The sequence below is a fragment of the Rutilus rutilus genome (genome assembly GCF_951802725.1).
Source record: "Rutilus rutilus genome assembly, chromosome: 11".
Lineage (NCBI taxonomy): Eukaryota > Metazoa > Chordata > Actinopteri > Cypriniformes > Leuciscidae > Rutilus > Rutilus rutilus.
Window position 1 is genome coordinate 7,577,629 of NC_140216.1, and position 7,944 is coordinate 7,585,572.

Here is a 7,944-nt window from a genome sequence, read left to right on the forward strand (position 1 = left end):
GCACTGACGTAATCAACTTTATGAAAAGTATTTTTCTCACTTGCTTTCAATGTTTACAGCTCATGTTTTTTATTGGCCACAAACATTGCGAGCTCTGACACATGTCACAATTACTGCTGGCCGTTGTTGCTGGAGTTCGAGGCAGTTTCATCAACATTCCCACAGAAACACAACTGACACACACACTGAAGTGGCAGTCTCTTGACGCTCGCAAAGCTCTTTGACACACCTCACTGTCTGCTCATAAGCTCCCTCAATCCATCGCGCTGTAAAGCAGCCAGACGCAGTTTGAAGCAGCGGGTTCTGGGAAACTGTGCAGTAATGAGCACATTACAGCAGGATACACTGGAGAGAGTGTTTTATCTCCTTCTGAAGAGCGAGATGGGCGAGCGGGGTCAGAGAGAAGCACTAGCAGACTGCACCGAGGCTCGTCCATTCACAACGGACATATGAATGACTCAGTGTTGAAGTGTGATACGATCTCGCCCTGCTCGGACCACTGACAGCTCTGGCTTTATCTTGACACATGCTGCAAGATCAATCTGAAAAGCATAATCCCTCTCTGTCTCTCCTCTCTTGCTCTGATATTTGATTTTATTGCTTCTCTTGGCAACACTTTTATTTGAAGGTTGATTTAGAAGTAATGTTGCAACTACATGTCTACTAACTCTCTTTAGAGTATTACTGTAGTAGACTGTCTGCTTAATATCTGCTAACACTTTGTTTTGATGCTAGCCCAACAGACATTCTATTATAATTAACTTTGCAAGTACAAGTCAACTTATTCTACTAACCATAACAGTCTAATACTCCGATGAGAGTTAGTTGGGATGTAGGTGCGACGTTATTTATATTCAACAGAACGTCTAAATATTCAACATCAAAATTGCTTTTAAAAATGGGTTAAGGAAGAGTTTCTAAATGTCCCTTTTGCCTCAGCCTCACTAAATCCAGCGCTTTCAAGTTCTATCATCTTGATGGACAAATATTGTACAATATATTACCTTTTTTTTTCCTTCACCTGCAGTTGCCTACAAATCTATTTGCCTAAAGTAATTCAAATTAGGTTGTATGATGCCTGATAGAAGTTATATCAAATATATATTTTTTACTTAATACCACTTACCTCATTATTAGACTATGAAGGCACCTATTGTGTTTAACTTTATAAAATATTAGGCCCAAACTCATGCCTTTTCTGTCCTTAGCTAACTTTTGTTCTTCACACTGCGCATACAGTTTCAGTGTAATTATTGTGTTTTTCCATGTATTTTCTGTTTGCTGAATACATCTGTTTTTCAGAAGCCCGTCATGTGCCCTTTCCCTGTTCCGTCGCTGCTCCTTCGAGATATTGTCTAATTCGCATTGGTTTCGGTTGATCTTCAGACCATGCCAGGCAAAAGTCATCCTATTGATTGTGTTCAAAACCATTTGGCTGTGGCAGAAAAAGGATTTTGTCCCTGATGCTTGTAAAGTGCTCCCTAAATCTCTTTGGCAATAAGTATAGTTATACATTGTTTGGCACGGTGGTAAATCTTAGATTGAACCCCACCTAGGGTGATCTTAAAATTTTACTTTGTCTGACCTTTAGTAGTTTTATTTTGTTTACTGTAATACTGTGTTTGACTCGTATATCCACTATTGTGTTGTTTTATTACTCCCTTCCAACATACGACCAATAGCAGCCCAATGAAGCCACTCAGAGGGGAAAAAGAAAAAGAAAGGCTCTCTTTTGCCTTTGATATAATTATCATTATAGCTACAGTGTTCTTCTCATTCTAGACAGAGTAGTAATTTTAAATAATTTAAAATCGTGAACTTAAAAAGGCATTCAATTTGTGTAACAAGTTAGATATATCCTCTAATATATGTCTAGGGAGCGGAACAAATGATGAAATCTACTGTAATTCGCTCTGTGAGGTGCATGTCAGTCATAGAAGCAAACTGGAAAAAAAGAGAAAAAGCAGCAACCGTCTCAGCTCACCAGGGATGAAGGATCTTTGAACCGCGTTTTGAACGTGTTTCACCGGCAGGTGCGATTACTATATCAAAGCTTGAACCACTGTCATGACATCTCTGAAATCAAAGGTTTCACTCATCCAAGCTTTTTGCCTGGAAACAGTCATTGAGTGATGTGTGCTTGTGTTTGCGTTCGTGCATGTGCGTGTGTGTGTGCGGTCCTGGCAATCCTATGTCCCCACAAAGATGGCAATATCCGAAATCCTGGTCCTTGTTGGGGACATTTTTGGTCCCCATGAGGAAAACCACTTATCAATCATACTAAATGGTTTTTTGAAAATGTAAAAATGCAGAAAGTTAGGTAGGGGTAGGGAATTATACAATTTGTACAGTATAAAAATCATTGTCTATGCACTGTAAAAAAAAAATACATCCCCAAGTCAAAATTTTCTAGTGACTGGTCACATCTAAATTTTTCAATTAGTCTGACGTATTATTTCCCATTGAGCCAATTTTAACAGACTATTGCAACAAGAATTGCACTTGGGCCAATTTAAAAATTTAGATGTGACCAGTCACTAGAAAATTTTGACTTGGAGAGGTTAGAATTTTTTTACAGTGTGGAAAGTCTCATAAAACATGGAAACCCAACGTGTGTGTGTGTGTGTGTGTGTTTGCTTGTGTATGTACATCTGTTTTTTTGTGTTTTGTTTTTTTTACTGTTTTTAATACACTGTAAAAAATTTCTAACCTCCCTAACTCAAAATTTTCTAGTGACTGATAACATCTAAATTTTTCAATTGGCCCAAGTGAAAATCTGTACATTTAATTGTATAATTTACAGAATTTCACTTGGGCCAATTGAAAAATTTAGATGTTATCAGTCACTAGAAAATTTTGAGTTAGGGAGGTTAGAAATTTACAGTGTACAGCTAATTATAATCCTGTAACGACTGAGACAAGTCAGACACAAATATTTGTTATAGTTTAACAAATGATATTTAGATCTCACTCTGGGATCTGTGGCCCCATCCCCCCAAACAGGGCAAGAAGGTCTTAGTTACCATGACCACGATCAGATAAGTTGGTTTTATGACTCTTAGCAATGTGAAACTCAAAGAACAGACTCTCCTGCATTAATTTATAGATGAACTGATTGACATGAATGCATCCCAGAACTTTTTGTGAATGATTTACTGTCTTGTGTTGTGTCTTTTAATACTATTATCTTTTGATACTATTATCTCTTTGATACTATGTATCAAGGTATCCTCACCTATACCATGTTTGGTCTCTATAAATTGGTACTTTGAAGATCGAAATGATTGTGTACACGATATGCCGATAGCCGCGCAACATATTAGTATTACAAGAATCTTTCTTAGTTTGTTCATCAGAAACCAATCCAGCTGCCATTGCAAATGAGCACGCTTAGAACAAAGATTCATAAATCAACCACAGAGGAATCTTCCCGCTTGGAAATTCCACCCTTCTCATTGGTCAAGCAAACCCGGAGAGGTGGGGCCTTTCTCAGGCTTTATTAGAGACAAATCCACAGTGACCCCCTCTTTCTTCTTTTCTGGCCTCTACTGCTGCTTCTTCAGGTTGATTGTCTGTGGGGACAATGAAAGATACGCTTTTCTTAGAATAAATGAATAATCAAAAGAGTTTGTTGGAACTGATTAATTGATTGTAATATTAAGTTAGCTACCTCAAGTTAATCCAATTAACTGACCCAAATATTAATAATTAATCATAACTGATAATTATGAGTTATTATTAATATTTCCCCTTTGAGCTAACTTGTTACAATCCTAATCCTGTGCTATAGAGGTTCTCCTGAACTTTGTCACATTGAATATGCAGTATGTGATGTCCAAACCCAATGAAACTTGATACACACAGACAACAAGATATTTTGCATCCTTTTGGACAAATGCCAAGTTGTGTCAAATTCTGCCCTCAGGGGGTGCTAAAACTGAAAAGCCCTCCTAAATCTGCAACCATATTATCAATCAAGTGCTCCATCTTTGGGACAAATGCTAAAATGTCCTTCACAAATTACTTGCATAAACCAACAAGCATTTTTTAAACTTTTAACCATTATGAAAGTTCTGATTTTCTTACACAGTGCAAGAAAAAATTGTGAAATTTGTGAAAAATGCTGCTTTAATAATCTTTTTTTAATTTAAATGTTTTCCTAATAACTCTACCTAATAACTTCTTTTTTTTCATTCAGTGCCCTTTCTGTAGTTCATTGGATTCAACCGGCCATACTGAGAAAACCTGCTAGATTCCATGAATGTTCAATGCTAGGGGGCGCTATAACATAACACAATCCTAATAGTGCAAATGTTATTAAAGAAGTTAAAATTTAACACACAAAAACAAGCGATATAATATGTAAGCCGATGCATATGTAAAATAACATGATCATCAACATTAAACAGCGTATAAATCAAAAAACTTTCATGTTACAGAATGAAATGTCGACCCAGGATGAGCTATAGGACTGAGAAGCTTTGGGGGTGTTGATGGACTGGATCTACTCCATCTATGTTTTGATCATCGTCCTGAATCCGATCTGGATGTAGTCTTTGACAAAAACATGATTTATAAACCCTAGCGGGGAAAGAGTTAACTTGAGCGCCGTGTGCGAGACGCAGCAAAAGACGCGAGACTCGAGCACAGCGGGTAAAGACGTAGCACAGTGGAAAGGAAAAACCTGTTCTTTGTGAACTATAAGTCTATCCCCTCAGCCTTTTTATTTTATTTTTATTTTTTAACTTAAATTCACTATGGCATATAACCTCACTAAGGTCTATAGGACCAAATCTTTCTAAATTCGTAATTTTGGTCACGCTTTCTACATGTGCTTCGACCCAATAATTTCCGCTTGTGGCTATATTGTAAATTACAATTGTGTGCACATATTCTTTTGTGTTTCAGAAAAGAAATAAATTCATGTAGGTTTGGAATGACTTGAGGGTTAGTAAATTGAATATTAAAGGTGCTCTAAGTGATGTTGGGTGAAGTCACTTCTTCACTGCTTTCTCCTATTGGAGGTACAGTGGAGAACTTTGGTTATACCAGCTGTAATCCTCTAGATAGAAAGGTCATCTTGGACTTAAATTGAAGATTATAAACTTGGGAAGTTGTTCATGTACATTTGAGGCAGCGATATATATAATAAAATGCTTGAAAATGATCACTTTTGATGACAATTTGTCAGGCGGACAAACATTTTTTTGTCTTTTGGGGTATGTTGAGGGTGATATTTGACCGCAAAAAGGCAGCAATCCCCAGAATCTTTTTCTGCTAGTTTCCCCTATGTGTTAGGATACACCATGCAAAATGTTAGGGTTATATGGCCATTTATGTAGCTGCAGTACCTTAATATTCACAATTACATCATTCCGCAAAAAGCTTTTCCCAAAAAGGGTGTTTTTTGGCCCCTGAGACCAAACGGGGCCGAGTTGGGTGTGGTCGTTATCAACTTGTGATGGCCCAAGGTATAAGATAATAGGAAATAATAGTGAAAAAAAGGTAACAAAAAACATCCTGAGGAGTGGACCTGGCTCCCGGCCTACTTGTTGACGTTCAAAGTATTGTCAAACAAAACGATTAGGTCCCTCCCCCTCCCCCCCTTCTCTGGGGAGAAGCCCTTCTGCCGGCGGAGTTCTCACCATAATTTGAATGCTTTTCCGATGTAAATTCTGGACTTCGTGCGTTTCTTCTCCTTTTCCCTATTCTTTGTTCATCGGAACGTTGTCTCTTTGGTCGTGTGTCGGCCATATCAAAATGGTATATCATATCATATAACCCCCCAACCCCCACCCCCAAATCATTCTTGTCGGTTATTGGCTGGAACAATGTTTGTTATGTTTCGTGGTCCAGGCTGGGCCAGTTTGTTTTTCTTGCCGTATGTGGAGCACATTTTTTTACAGTGTGTTCAGGGGACAGGCAGCTAGTGGATAGTGAGGAGATATTTGCTCTATGTGACAAAAAAAATGTTGGCCTAAAAAACGCGTGACATCGCTTAGAGCACCTTTAAAGAGAAACCAAATACCTAGAATTGGCATCCACTGCCAAAGAATTTCACGTGATTCTGTTTTCCGTAGGAGTCAGTAGACGTTGTGTATCTCTAAAAAGAGATGCTGTGCCAGTCCTCTTAGAGGTTACAGCTGTTTCACGACTGCTGAGACTAACACTGACACTCTCAATGCCCAAACTATTACTGATAAAAATAAAACCCCTGAAGAAGGATAACAAGAGGAAGAGATGAGTTTCTAATGGTAAAATGCTGATCATGTATAGTGCTTTTTATCTGTGTGCGTCTCCTGTCGTGTGTAACGATGACCCAAGTCACCTCAGCCATAAATTGCCGGCAGTGAGGCAGGAGACAAAAGCATTCATCAATGTAATTAGAGTGCTGTGCACACAGTGTGTTTAATAGGAGCAGTAGGGAGATGGATCCCTGGCTCTTTGACAGATGAACGGTGTGTTCGTAGGCCACAGGAATGAACGGTGCGTGCGCTGCTGTCAGGAATCTGCATGTGTCGGGAGACTGGCGCAATGTACTGAAGTCTTTCAATGGGTTTCAGGGCTGCAGTGGCAAAGAGGCTTATTATGGCATCACCCAGTCATCATTTCAGAAGTGCTGTGGTAATTACAGGGGAACGTGGCTTATTGCCATGAAGAAGAAAAATCAAAGCATTGTACTCCCAGTGGCAGGCATGGAGTTCTAATCAGAGAGCAAAAAATGTCACTGGCACTTGAGTGGTCGTGACTGGAGATGGAAATGATTTTACAGATGTCAAACTGAGAACGGTGCCAACCATTAACCGTGACATGTCACACATCACTCTAGCATGCTAATTTGAACGATCATTTTCATATTAGTCGTGACCTGAAGTACATTACATCGCCTTATACTCTTACCACCAAAAATCCATAATGAAGTTTCATTTTGGAGACAACAATCCTTCGTGACCAAAAAGTAGACGCCCATTTGACAGTGACTGTCAAATTCACTAACACTTATCTTTTGAAAGTATTCTAGACGTTATCCTTAAAGTAATGAGAGTTAAACCCTGTTATATGAACAAATAATATTTGCATGAAATGAAATCCCAATGTATGTTTTGTGGCTTTTAGTCCATGTGCGTGCTAAATTGGGCCAAATATGGAACAAGTGTTAATTTAATTTACGACAGTATGTAAAAAAAGTTAAACACTTGGTACTAAACTAGTCACACCACCCAGTCCAGACATATCATATGTACAGAAATACCACACTGAAATTCATAAATGTACAATCAATTCCGCAGAACAGTGCAATATCATATAGTCTTCGATTCAGTCTCAGCACATCTTATATTGGGGCTTTGGTTTACAGTGATGGGAAACAATTGCATTTATTTATCTGTTATAAAATGGCCAAAATAAAGTCTGCAAACATACCTAGAGGGTTTGAAATGAACACTTACAAATGGCTGAAAGTGAGTAAAAATGGCTTTAGCAAGTAAATAAATCTTACCACTTGGCTATAACTTTATTAGGAAATGCTACATACTGTATAGTATGTGGTTTAAATTGAATTTTAAGAATTGTATTCTGGGGTTGATGTAAAGTGGCGATCCAACTACCAAAGTAAACTTTTTTTGCCCCAGAACTCACATTAAGCCACGAAAATTGAAATATTATGAACAAAACCATGATGGGTCTTCTCTGTTTTGCGACAAGTGCAGGGTCACAGCAAGATGGAGTCTGACTCATCTCAAGTCGTGCTGTGAGCGACTCAATGACCTGCACTGTCATGTATTTACAAAGAAAAACATCAAAATAATCCTATCGTCATAAGGCTATTATTTCAAATAATGACCAAATCTGTTGGATAGTTCTCTTCATTATACTCTTAAAAATGAGTGGGTTGCTGCAGTATTTGTTTTTTGTTTATTTGGAATAATTTTTTACTCTGATGTC